Genomic DNA, 12,866 nt, shown 5'->3' on the forward strand with positions numbered 1-12,866 from the left:
GTAATATGCCCCAACGTCTGTTAACGTTCGATTCGAAGGAAATGAGGAAGTGTTGAAAAACATTGTCTGCGCCATCTTGCCTTTTTTGAAATGCCACACTTTTGTCGTGCACGGCAGCCATTTTAGATGTCTTGACCAGACCCACTCTCTGCACGCTGTCGATTCGTAGCATGGCTCCTCACCCTCGCAAGCATCTTCCCCAGGCACTGGTCACCCCCGCTCTCTGTCTTATGCATGGGCAATAAACCTCCCCCCATCTGCGCTGCTCTTCCCTGAGAATCACACTGTGCCCGCCCGACACCTCCCTTTCGCCCTATTCACTACCGCACCCTGTGACACTCCTCTTCCTCTGTGTCCGATTGTCCAGGCTATCAGCTAGCCCTGCAGATGTAGTTTATGGCCCCAGCTGTAAAGAATCACCCCTCTTCAAAGGAGTTATAGTAGATCAAGGCCCACACCCGATGAGATCCGTCACACCACACGTGTTCCTACTATCTGAAAACTATCCTGTATTGTGATTGGGGAGGGGACCGAGCCTGAAGCGGAAGATTCCAGGAATGACTCTTTGTACATCAAAGTTTTTACAATTATGTGTCACATAAAAAATATATAGCACTCCAACAAAGTAGTAGGAATATAAAACTTTAATAACATATAAATATATACAACAAAACAAAAACAGTAAAAACATTTAAACAACGAAGAGACCGTGGCAATTTATTTTGAATTATCCAATAGATTTATTGAAATTGACAGCACCAATAATGAAATATTCTTGTCAGTAGCGGTCTGTTGTGCGAATAGTTCCAAGGCAGCAGAACGCGCTGAAATCTGGATGTCACGAAGGTGATGTCTAGCAAGTTGCCGCCCAGCAAATAACGGCGTGGGGCGCCGCGGGGGTGAGTGAGTCCAGTAGGCACCACAGCTATTCTTACCGGCATTGCAGAATTACTGCTGGGGACAATGCCTGTGCTGGAGCAGGGTCACAGCAGAAACAAAAAGGATTCTGTTGAAGATGTTGTTGGTTTTCAATTTGAAAACAGTTCTGGTGTCAACTGCTATGCTAATGTAGTGGTTAATGTTTTGTTTTCTCTAGAAAATGTAAAAGAGGGGGAGGCAGTCCAAAGTTCCGTTAAAAGGGCAAAGGAAAGGATCGGTGGTTTGAACTATCAGTCAAAAAGGGGAGGGGGTGCAACAATTTTTCCTACCGGGTCACACTGTGCTTTCACCGGAAGTGAGGTCTGCAGGATTCTAGTAATTCAAAGTGAGGCTGGCGCCGACGTCCCGCGGATACAGTTTCGTCACTCCACGGGTGATCATGGCAGTCATTCCCCATCGGGGGTGGGAGACTCCCGCGGCTCCTCTAGAATCTTCAAGGTCGTGGAGGACTACGGTGGTGGAGTCAACCAGTGACCGGGCCATTTCTTTATGCTGGGCCCGCTCTTGCCAGGTCGACCGCCATTTTGAGAGTTCGGTAGCTACTGGCGATCGCGGGGTCAAATGAACGGACGGGCTCCACCCTGCCGGGCGAGACGTTGCAGCATGGCCACAGTGGAAGAACTCTTTTCCGGGCGCCTGGACCGCTGAGGGTGCAGCTGGGAAGCCTACACTGGGGAGGCGGGAGAGGCCTGTTCGCACCGTCTCTCCCTCCCAGTGCACCCCACGGCGTCTCGCTTGAGATTTGTTATGGCCGGACCAGGCGATGAGGACGAGGGGGGGGTCGGAGGCATGTGCAAGACATCCCCCCCCAGTGTTGTCGCAGCCATTATAAAAGAAAGAAGTGTCCCGTCCGTCTTCGGGCCGGGCTTCCGGTGGATGTCGGCCGGACGCCCCTGGCTCTGGCCCCATGAACGGGTTTCTTGGTTTATCGGCTGCAGCCGGATTCCGTCGGCCTCGGCCCCCCGACCGTTGGTGGCCGGACCGGAAGAGCATGTGGCGGGACTACCTGCAACTCTCAAGGGCCACCGCGGCCGGACTGGGAGAGAGAGGGGAGGGTCGAGGAGACATTCCCCCCCCCCTGCAACTGTTCAGCGTTGTAAAGGCAATCCCCTGGCCGGGTCCCGTTGGTCTCGGCCTCTCCTCCGGCTACACCCTACGTTAGGATCTCCTGGCCGAGGCGTGGCAGCAGGACCTGCCTTATATGGGCTGCTCCCGGCTGGGCGTAGCCGGAACCCTGCCCCACCTTGGAAGTTTCCAGAGTGGGGGCGGATGTTCTACTGACTTGCATTTTCCCTAGTCTATCGATTTTTTTGGCGTGGCAGGCGGTGGGACAGCGAGGGGTGATTTGGTTTCTCTTACTGTTTTTCTGGTCTCTCACCACTGGCATATTTTAACGTTTTCTTGTTTCTAGGACATTAATAGGTTTTATCATTACGTTATGTTATCGTTTCTTTGTTCGTTGTTTAATAAAAGTTCATGTTCATCAGTGGCCTACTGATTTTCGTTTTCCTATTCTTTTCTTTCCAGGTTGTTTCATGCTAAAGTTTCTGTTAACAGGATACAGTGATCACTTCGTTATTATTGCATATGTCCTTTTCACTAGGGGTGCTCTCTGGTCGGGCCAGATGACGTATGTCTAGTAAATGGTCCGGGTGAAACAGGTGCATCAATCAGTGGGGATAGGCATGATAGATTACAACGGGGGAGAAAGGTCCGCATTACGTACCCTTTCACTACTTGCAAAGATTTTCCTACGTTTATTTGCAAACAGGGAATACCTCCAAAAAGAACTAATTCCCAAACAGTCAATGTTCGGACAATCAATCAATCAATGAGGAATGAAATAGGTACGACGTGTTAAAGGCTTGCGTTACCTACCCTTCACTATCTGCAAAGGGAGAGAGAATATTCCTATTCTTCCTCGTTTGCAGGTAGAGAAGATCCTTAAGAGAATTAACATCGAACAATTCAATGCTCGATTGAAACAATCAACAAGGGGTACTGTGAACACAAATGAACGCCGCTTATGTACATACGCATTGCTATTTTCAACAGGTTGTTCCTAATGTTTCTATTTTAGCGAGGTCAAAAAGAGATCCCATTAGTGGCCTACTGATTTTGCTCGATTCCTTTTGTTTTTTTACACGATTTTTCGCTATCTGCAAAGACTAAACAGAGTATTGCGACTCTGTGCTTGTTTGTAAATAGAGAATGAACCAAAGAGAACAATCAATCAAATGGAGAGAGAAGCAGGCACGACGGATTACAAAGGGGGAAAGGGCTGCGTTAACTACCCTTCACTATCTGCAAAGAGAGAGTACTCCTAATAGAAATGAGGGGTGGGGGGCAGCAATCAAAGCAGATCAGTGTGCATAAACACGAAAAAAAAAATTCTTACCACGTACTTGACATTCGACAGCTTATGATATTTGCTATTAAAAAACCATTGAAATTCACTGAAAAAACCATAGGTTATAGACCATATATAGTTAGGAATTAGCATTTACAAAACCTTGAAAATTCACTGAAAAAACCATAGGTTATAGACCATATATAGTTAGGAATTAGCATTTAAAAAACCTTATTTTACTCACACAAAACCATTGAAATTCCATATATAGTTAGTTGCACTAACTATATATTGCGCACCCGCAATCCACTGCTGATGATGTCACATATTACATCATTCATGACATGGTCAGTGACATCACTGATGACATCACTGATGACATCTCAAATGACATCACTGATGACATCTCATTTGACATCAATGACCACATCACTGATGATATCATTCATGTGACAATACAATGCATCTCCTCACATTTTAATATAACCTCTGTTTCACCCAGTGTTAAAAACAGAGTATAATTTTTGAAACCATTGACACACCAATACTAGTTACTACATACGTACTCACTGATTCCTACGTCTACACACACATTCACTCATTCACCCATACAATCATTCATACATACAATCACTCATGTTTACAACACAATCATATGCACTCATACACCTATACAGACACTCACACTCTGCCACTCATCCATGGAGTTACTCACACACCTAGTCAGTCCTGTAAAGAATCAATCACACTTCCATTTTCTACTCTATACAGTTAAACATAGAGCACCTTACGTTTTCAACCATATACTAACACATACTTACTCTCTTATACAATCATTGATACAAGTACACATTGATCTGTACAGAGTCACACACCTCCCATCCAGCCACACACACACTCAGTCTCCCATGCAAATACTTGGGCAATCAATCAATAACCCATATAGTTACTCATATAGCTACTGATCAACACATGCAGCAGTTTACAGAACAACAGACATAATGATGCACAAATTAAGACAGTTTAGTCACTAACCCATGCACTCAGTGAGACACATTTAATCACTCACTCATACATTCAGTCATGCACCTACTAAATCCTTCGTCCAGACACTTATACATCCACTCATTCTTCAATATGTAAGACATATTTTAACTTTACAGAAACATAGTCACTGGATGTTGTCATCAGTGATGTCACTGACCATGTCATGAATGATGTAATATGTGACATCATCAGCAGTGGATTGCGGGTGCGCAATATATAGTTAGTGCAACTAACTATATATGGAATTTCAATGGTTTTGTGTGAGTAAAATAAGGTTTTTTAAATGCTAATTCCTAACTATATATGGTCTATAACCTATGGTTTTTTCAGTGAATTTTCAAGGTTTTGTAAATGCTAATTCCTAACTATATATGGTCTATAACCTATGGTTTTTTCAGTGAATATATATATATATATATATATATATATATATATATATATATATATATATATATATATATATATATATATATATATATATATATATATATATAGATATATATATATATATATACATATACCTACTGGCAGTCGCCAGTAGGTAGTTAAAGCTAGGATCTAGTTATCATAGGAAAATGGCAACATTCTATTCCTACTAACTTTGGGGCTGATTGACGAATCTTCGCGAAATTGTGACAACTAATCCTTTGTTGATATCAGCTCCTATGTTGAAGGTTTGGGGGTGATTCGTTAAGGTGGGCCAAGAAAAAAGGGGGTTCCAAAACGTGTTTTCTCCATGTTAACTTCCAGAGGAAACTTTAGACAAGGCTACAGGTAGAACATTTGGCAGGGAGAAGGGTCTTGGTCTAGAAAGCATGCATTTGTTTATTTGGGGTGAATTTGTTCGGTAGTTTTTGAGAAATATCGAAATTTACAGATATCGATATTTGGGAATTCTCCCATCTGATTGGCTGAGGCGTTACGAGCACGAGCTTGCTGCTGATTGGCTGTGAGCGGTGCGAGCGGTTGCAACTAGGAAATGTTGACCGCCATTTTGTGATTCTGTTGAAGCGAGTGAGGGAAATAAGGGGGAAAAAGTGGGAAATAGGAGGGTAGGAGCACTGTAACCTCTGTAGGGTGTTTAGGGTGTGCTATAGAGGGGTTGCGAAGCAAAGTATTCACCCCTACCGGTGTGTAAGTGGTGGGCAACGGAAATTAAGTGAGGTATTGAGTAAAGTCTGATGCGGGTAAGGTGAGCTGGTGCGGGACTCGGGGATTAAAGCGTGAGCCCAAAATGTGTGTCTTATGCTGTGAAGTCATGTGCCATGGCCGCTGCACTATAGTTGTGAAAGTAGTGTCAGCATGTCTTTATAACTACTAGGACGAACTACTGACCCTTACTGGTCTGAAACTCCTTGAGGTACGGAATATATGTGAAGTATTGTCTAGAGTTTCATGCTGCTAAGCTGAGCTGCTGCCGGAGTCGGGGATTAAAGTGTGAGCCCAAACTTTGTGTCATATGCTGTGAAGTCATGTGCTCTGGCCACTGTGCCACATCTGTGCAAGTAGTGTCAGCATGTAGTTATAGCTACTTGGATGAACTTTTGTTTTGAACATTGTAGCTTGTGTATGGTGCTTAGGTGGTTTGTATAGGTAGTGCGAAGGTAAATCAATACAGTATTTGTAAAGCGCAAACTACTCACCCCTATGGGTGAGTAGAGCTGGGGATCAAAGTGAGAGGTCTGTGCTGCAAAGTGAGATGGTCTGGCCGCTGCGTCGCAGGTGTGTGGAGAATACATTTTGGCGAGAGTCCGGCAGTTGCCGATATGTGGCCCTAAAATAGCAGGCCTAAGTTGTAAGTTATAGGGTGGCTCTAAAAAGAGCCCTTGTGTTCATTAGTTGGAGCTACATATAAGTGCGGATGCACAGCTTCAAGTTATTCAGGAACACTCGGGGCATATTACCAACAAGTAGCGATATTTATCGCTAAATAGGCTTAGCTAAGATTTTTTTATCGCTGAGCATCGCCGGAATTTATCGCTGAGATAACGTGCTATTAGCAACATTTATCTCCAAAGCGATACATTTTCCGGCGATAGCGGCGATATGCGTGAATATCGCTGAGTATATAGCGATATTCACGCATTAGCGATGAAATGCTCTTAGCCATGTTATCCACCTCCCATTGAATAACATGGCTAAGAACTGGTCTGTGCAGGTGTTAGTATTTGGAGATAGTCGTGCTTAGCGCAAATATTTCCATCGCTACGCCTGCCTTGCTAATAGGCGATAGCGATGTTAGCGACTGTTTTCAGTCGCTAACAGTTTGGGGACGCCCACTTTGCATGTCATTAGCGATAAATATTGCTAACATGTAAAGCGGGCCCCAAACCGCTCGCTATCACCTAAAAGCTGTCGCTAACTGCTGTTAGCGACAGCTTGCTAATAAGGCGGCAAAAATTCCCTATCGCCACCCTTGATAATATGCCGCCATGTTTCCCTGATCTGTGAAGTGTACTCTGTCACTTCTGTATATATCCGCCATATCAAAACGTATGTTGTTGTTGTAGATGAAGCCCATTTTGTGGTCTCTGAGGTATGCAGATACAGCTTTGTTGACTTTTTTCCGAGATTTTTCAATCTGAGGACAAAGTTGTTTGGACCATTTCCACTTCTGTCTTTGGCATATATTGGAATATACAAAGACAGTTTGAGGCAAAAGTAACATCAATTGTCCAAAGGTGTCCTTCATAAGCATTTCCAAACCTACCCAAGTCAATGTGCCTAGGTCCTTTCCACCACAGTGCAAAATCATGAGATCAGGGTGTTGGCGATGCAAACAGGTTTTAACTAAAGGCAACAATTGGTGCCATTGCAATCCTCTCTGTCCAAACCATTTAGTGTCCACATTTTGTAAACCTAGGTGTAAGTCAATACGTCTATGTTCTGCATACCTCTTGCACCACAAAACATAGCTATGTCCTACAATCCACACTAGCATTTTGAATGTATGGAAAGATGTTTGTAGCACATGCAGTTCCTTAGTAGAATAAGAGATAGGTTAAAGATGGGGCACTAGTTTCTTTTCGCATACAAAACGGTACCTGATTGGGAGATGAAAAACATTGTTTTTTAAAAGTAGGGTGCACATTCGTTTTTTTGGAAAAGTATATTTGTGATTGGTTAAGAAAAATCAGTTTGCACGTGGAGTACATATTATAGGATAACATTTTCTCAACTCAACCACACCTGCTACTTACATTTGGAAGGCACTGTTCGAACTTAAAACAATCTTGAACTTTTCACCTGCACGTGCCGTTAAATGTTCGAGGAAATGTTGCAAAAAAAATCGTTAGGTTTAAAAAAATAGATGAACTTTTAACCTCCACGTGTTGTAGAATGTTCTAGAAAGTGTGTTGATAGAATACATTGCATTTCTGACTTCGATGTGTACTTGTGTTAAAAATAGCTATATGTATGTACATAAGCGGCGTTCATTTGTGTTTCCAGTGCCCCTTGGTGTAAACAGAACGAATATCGCTAAAAAAATCTGACTGTGTTGTCTCACTAGCATAGACCCATGCACACACGTACACGACAGCCATTTTAGGTACCATGGTCTCCCTGTTCACGATCGCTCATCAGCGCACTTCCCTGACCCTGCAAGCATCCCCCGTGCACCCTGACTGCCCCCGCTCTCTCATGCCCAAGTCATGAGCCCTCCCCTCCCGCATGACTCTGTCCCTAAAGAATCGCACCACGCGCCTGACCAACACCTCCTTCCCGCCCTTGAATACCCCTCTTGTGATCAACCCTTCCACAGCACTCGATTGTCCACACTGACCCACCCTTTCATGAATATCTCTCCTTTGATGACCTCTTCCTCTGAGCCTGAATGTTTGCACGGACCACTGGTCATCCCTTAGCCTGAGGATACAGTTTATTGCCCACTACTTTATGCACTCGTCTCTCTTGGAAGAAGCTACTATTGATCATGGCCACCCCACCCCCTGAGACTCGATCAGACACACACATTCCAATGGAATCAGCAGAACACTCAACTGCGTGACAGCCCCTCCTCTTGCACGGAGGATATGGGCCCGTACTGTAGCCACGTGTTGAAATACCTTCATACTATACAATGTATTGATTGTAATATAGGATGCCTGTGTGTCACGAACCTGTGTATAAAAGGCGAAACCTCAGAGAACTTGTTAGAGCCCCTCCCGAAGACACTATGCGAGTGTCCCAAATGACGGGTTCTCCTCATGAGTAATAAACCTTTTTCCTTGTCTTCCTACTTCCAGTGCCCGTCTCTTTATTTCGGTAACTATTCAAGATGGAAATGGAGAGTTGCCTTGCACCAGCAGCCTGGGCATATCGGGGCTGAACTTTTACACATGAATATTTAAAAAACTGTTTATATGGAAAAGTAGAAAGACAGTAATAAAGAGAAGTTTTGAAAGCTAAAAGAATCAAGGAACTATTGTAATTTGTTCCTTATTACCTACTGGCGGTTGCCAGTAGGTAGTTATCACTGTTACCGGTCTGAAAGTGGGGTGTTGCTCAGAGTGGCATGGTGCTGATATGATATGGTGCTACACTCGGGTATGAAACCGGGGAGTCTAAACCGTGAGGTCATTGCTGTAAAGTGATGTGGTATGGTGTTTGTAGCATACGTGTGCAAGTAGTGTTAGTAGGCGCTTATACCCTACAGGGAGTGGGAAGAAAACTACTGACCGCTACTGTGTGTTGATAGTATACCGGAAGCGGGAAGCGAAGTAGTTAGGCCTACTTGGGGATGAAGACTTGGGGATGAAACCGAGCTAATTGCTGTAAAGTGATGGGCTCTGGGCGCTGTAGGATACTAGCCACTGTAGTATAAGTGTGTAAGTAGTGTTAGTATGCGTTTATAATATATAGGGAGTGGGAAGTGAACTACTCATCCCTACTGGTGTGAAGACACAGGATTTAACCGTGAGCCTACATTGTGAGCTCATTGCTGTAAAGTGATGTGATCTGGGCGCTGTAGCATACCTGTGGAAGAAATGTTAGTTTACATTTATACAATATAGGGAGTGGGAAGCGTAATACTTACCCCTACCGGTCTCAAGACTCATGAATAAAACCATGAGCTCATTGCTGTACAGTCATGTGCTCTGTGTAGTATTCCAATGTAAGTCATAGTAGAATGTTAGTATGTAATTCTACTAGAATCTAAGTATGTAATGTTAGAATGTAGGGCTGTCATGAGGGGAACCTTGCAGAGTTTGTACACAGTGCTGGATTAGACGGTTGCTTTGCTGCCTGCCTCTGTTGGTGGTTGTTTCAGGTGTCTTGTTCTCTTGTAATAAATCTACTTACTGGATCCACTGCTGTCTGCCTCTTAACTACATACATTTGTTGACGAGCAGGAGAAGGTAAAAAGAAGGCACCACTCACAATTATTTCAAAATTGCTTGCATTGTGCTGAAGACCCGTTTTCTTCGTGTAGCTGTTTCTACTCATGCCAGGGTCGTCGGCTCATTGAACTATGTCATCCAACTTTTGGTAGGATTTATATTTTCAGATTTTGTGCTTCCTCTGCTTCTTCACTACATTATGGTCACTGTACTACACGGGTGTCAGTAGTGTTAGTATGCGTTTATACTAACAAATGCATCATGGTCATAGGGAGGGCGACCTCTCAGGTGCAGCTCATACAATGTCCTGGGGTGTGCATTCGCGGGACATATGTGTTTGCTACTAGAGTGTGGTGCAAGACTTCCACCCTGTGATAGCAAATACTTGTTCGACTACTTGAAGCGAGTGGAGGAAAACCTCGTATCGCTGTAATAGAGGGGATGCGGATGGTAAAAATGGATAGAAAATAAGAAACAAAAAAACAAAAAGTGGGGTCTGGAAACAAATGTGAGATCACACTACTTCACCTCCCAGCAGGTTCGCCCCTAGGCATCATGGTCAATGCAATTCGCCAAGTGTGTGTACTTGCAAAGTCTCTCGAGTGTTTCACCAGATAGGTGCAGATTAGTGCTGGCCATCTCTAAACACGTGTTTCTGGATTGTTATCCATCATCAGTAGAGATTAGGCAATTGGAATGTAATGGGTTGCTGAGCAGGCTGTCAACACATTCTCGGTTCTCAGTAACTCTCAAGGCGCGCAGGTGCGTCTCCAAAAGCTCGTCAGCTCAAATGGCTCGAGGGAGCCTTTCAAACAGGAAACAAATGTGGAATAACACTGTTTCACCTCCCAGCAGGTTCGCCTCTAGGCATCATGGTCAATGCAGTTCGCCAAGCGGGGTCTCACCTGTTCTTTTAAATGAGGACCCTGGTGGGTAATGTTCCGTGGCCAATCCAATTATTATATTGAGGGGTCTCTGTAGGACTGGGGATCTTAATGTCACAAGTAAATTAGGAGCGGAAGGGCACAGAGACGTTTTGCAGCCTAGGGGAGCGCCACCTTCCTGGGTATTGTTTACTAATTGTTTGAGGGTTTGAGGCCAACTGAAGTCCAGGGATCGCCACACTCCGGGGATTTATTTAAATATGCAGGGTGGGTCTCGGCAGTCCCAGAAGCCTGGGTGGTCCTAGGCAGTGCCTTATTTGTTCTTTAATCACACGGGCAGTACTTATGGTGTTATAAAGTGATACACTCATAGAACTCTTGCAGTTGTATAATTACCCAGGCTTCATTTGTCTAATAGTTAGTTAGATTAAGTTTGGTAGGTTCACTCTGATATTAAATAAGTTTGTCCTTAAAATCTCCTATAAAGAGATGATTTTCACAATAAATCATAGACAAGTGTTGTCAGAAAAAGAAGACCTATACACTCAGTTATTTATTTGAAAAAAGTAACCTTTATTAAAACACAAATAAATAGAAACATAACTTTAATAGAAGAAACAGTATATTAAAAAAAATGTGGGTTGGACTCCAGTGGAAGCAGCGTAGGAAACCTGCAAGACAAAAATGAAACATAAGTATGTGTGCTATGTGGAAGAGGTAAAGAAAGGTAGTACGAATGAAAGATCATAGTGAGAATGGAAGGGAGGGGGAGTGGGTGGAAGGAAGAAGCTTTAGCCTACTGCACTCAGCCCTTAGTGTTTACCCTCCCGTCACCCGTTTGTCTAGGACGTTGGGGTTTCGCGACAAAGAGTGTGGTTCAGCAAGTCCTTAAAATGAAACACATGAGGCCAGAGATTATGGGCCATATTATCAAGGAACGGCGATAACATTATCGCCGCTTTAGCGGCAGGAAATTGCCGCTAAAGCAGCGATAAGGGGTTGATAATATGCCCTTGTGAATTCACATAGAAGCCCAGGATCTGGTGTGAACCTGGGCTTCTATAGGAATTCACAAGGGCATATTATCAACCCTTTATCGCCGCTTTAGCGGCAGTTTCCTGTCGCTAAAGTGGTGATAATGTTATCGCCGTTCTTTGATAATATAGTCCTACATTATTAGCTACGGGAAAATCGCTTGCATGCATCTGTGCACCCAGGGTGCTGCACCCCAGCCCTTTCCCCCGCACTTTGCTCAATTGTAGGTCTTGCACACCGAGGCTTCACTGCTCACCTGCCACCACTGGTGTGTCCCACAACATGTTGATGCAAGCTGCTAGTCCGGGGTATGTTTGTACTGTAGACCAGGTCTCCGGTCGGGGCGGTATCTTGATACCATGATGGAAGGTGTCAGAATCATTGCGGGGTCAGCTCCCACTCCCCCCTTCTTGAGGTAATCAATCGAATGTCTGAAAAGGGAGAAATAATTTAATGGTGGAAACGTCTGGAGGTAAATAAAGGTTTATTTCAAGCTTGATAGAAAATAGGAGTTGAGTGCATCCTTCGTTTTTGAAGTACCATCTACCAACTGTTAGTGGTAATTGTGGTTCAAAGAGGAGTTGGAGTGCACGAGAATACACAAGGTTAAATGATAATGTTACCTACAGTACAGTCCAACAGGTCCTTAAAATGAGACCCATGTGACTGAATGAGGTCAGAGATCACATTAATATGCACGGCAACGTTGCTTTTTCGCACGTGTGCACTCAGGGTGATGTACCACACCCCTCCCGCAGCATCGCACTCAACCGGTGTCTGTAGGGCAGCGCAGCCCATAGGCTCAGGCCTACCTTATGGTACAGCAGGTCTTTAAAATTAGACAGAGATGTGACTGAATGAGGTCAGAGATCACATCATTACACTTGGCAATATCGCTTATTCGCACATGCGCACTCTGGCTGATGCATTCTACCCCACCCGCAGCACCGCATTCAAGAGGTGTCTGTAGGGCAGCGCTGCCCGCTGGCTCAGGCCTACAGTACAGTCCAGCAGGTCTTTAAAATGAGACAGAGATAAGACTGAATGAGGTCAGAGATCACATCATTATGCACAGCAATATCGTTTGTTTGCACCTGGGCAGCCAGGCTGTAGCACCCCACCCCTCCCACCGTGCTCAATTAGAAGCCCGGTGCACCCAGGCCACTCTGCTTCCCTGCTGTCATTGTTGTGTGAGCAAACACTATGGGCAGCAGTGCTCACAATTCAGATGGAGTGTTGATTGCAGGATCGTGTTCACCTCATGGATCC

This window comes from Lissotriton helveticus, chromosome 3_1 (genome assembly GCF_964261635.1).
Source record: "Lissotriton helveticus chromosome 3_1, aLisHel1.1, whole genome shotgun sequence".
In the NCBI taxonomy this organism is placed as follows: Eukaryota; Metazoa; Chordata; class Amphibia; order Caudata; family Salamandridae; genus Lissotriton; species Lissotriton helveticus.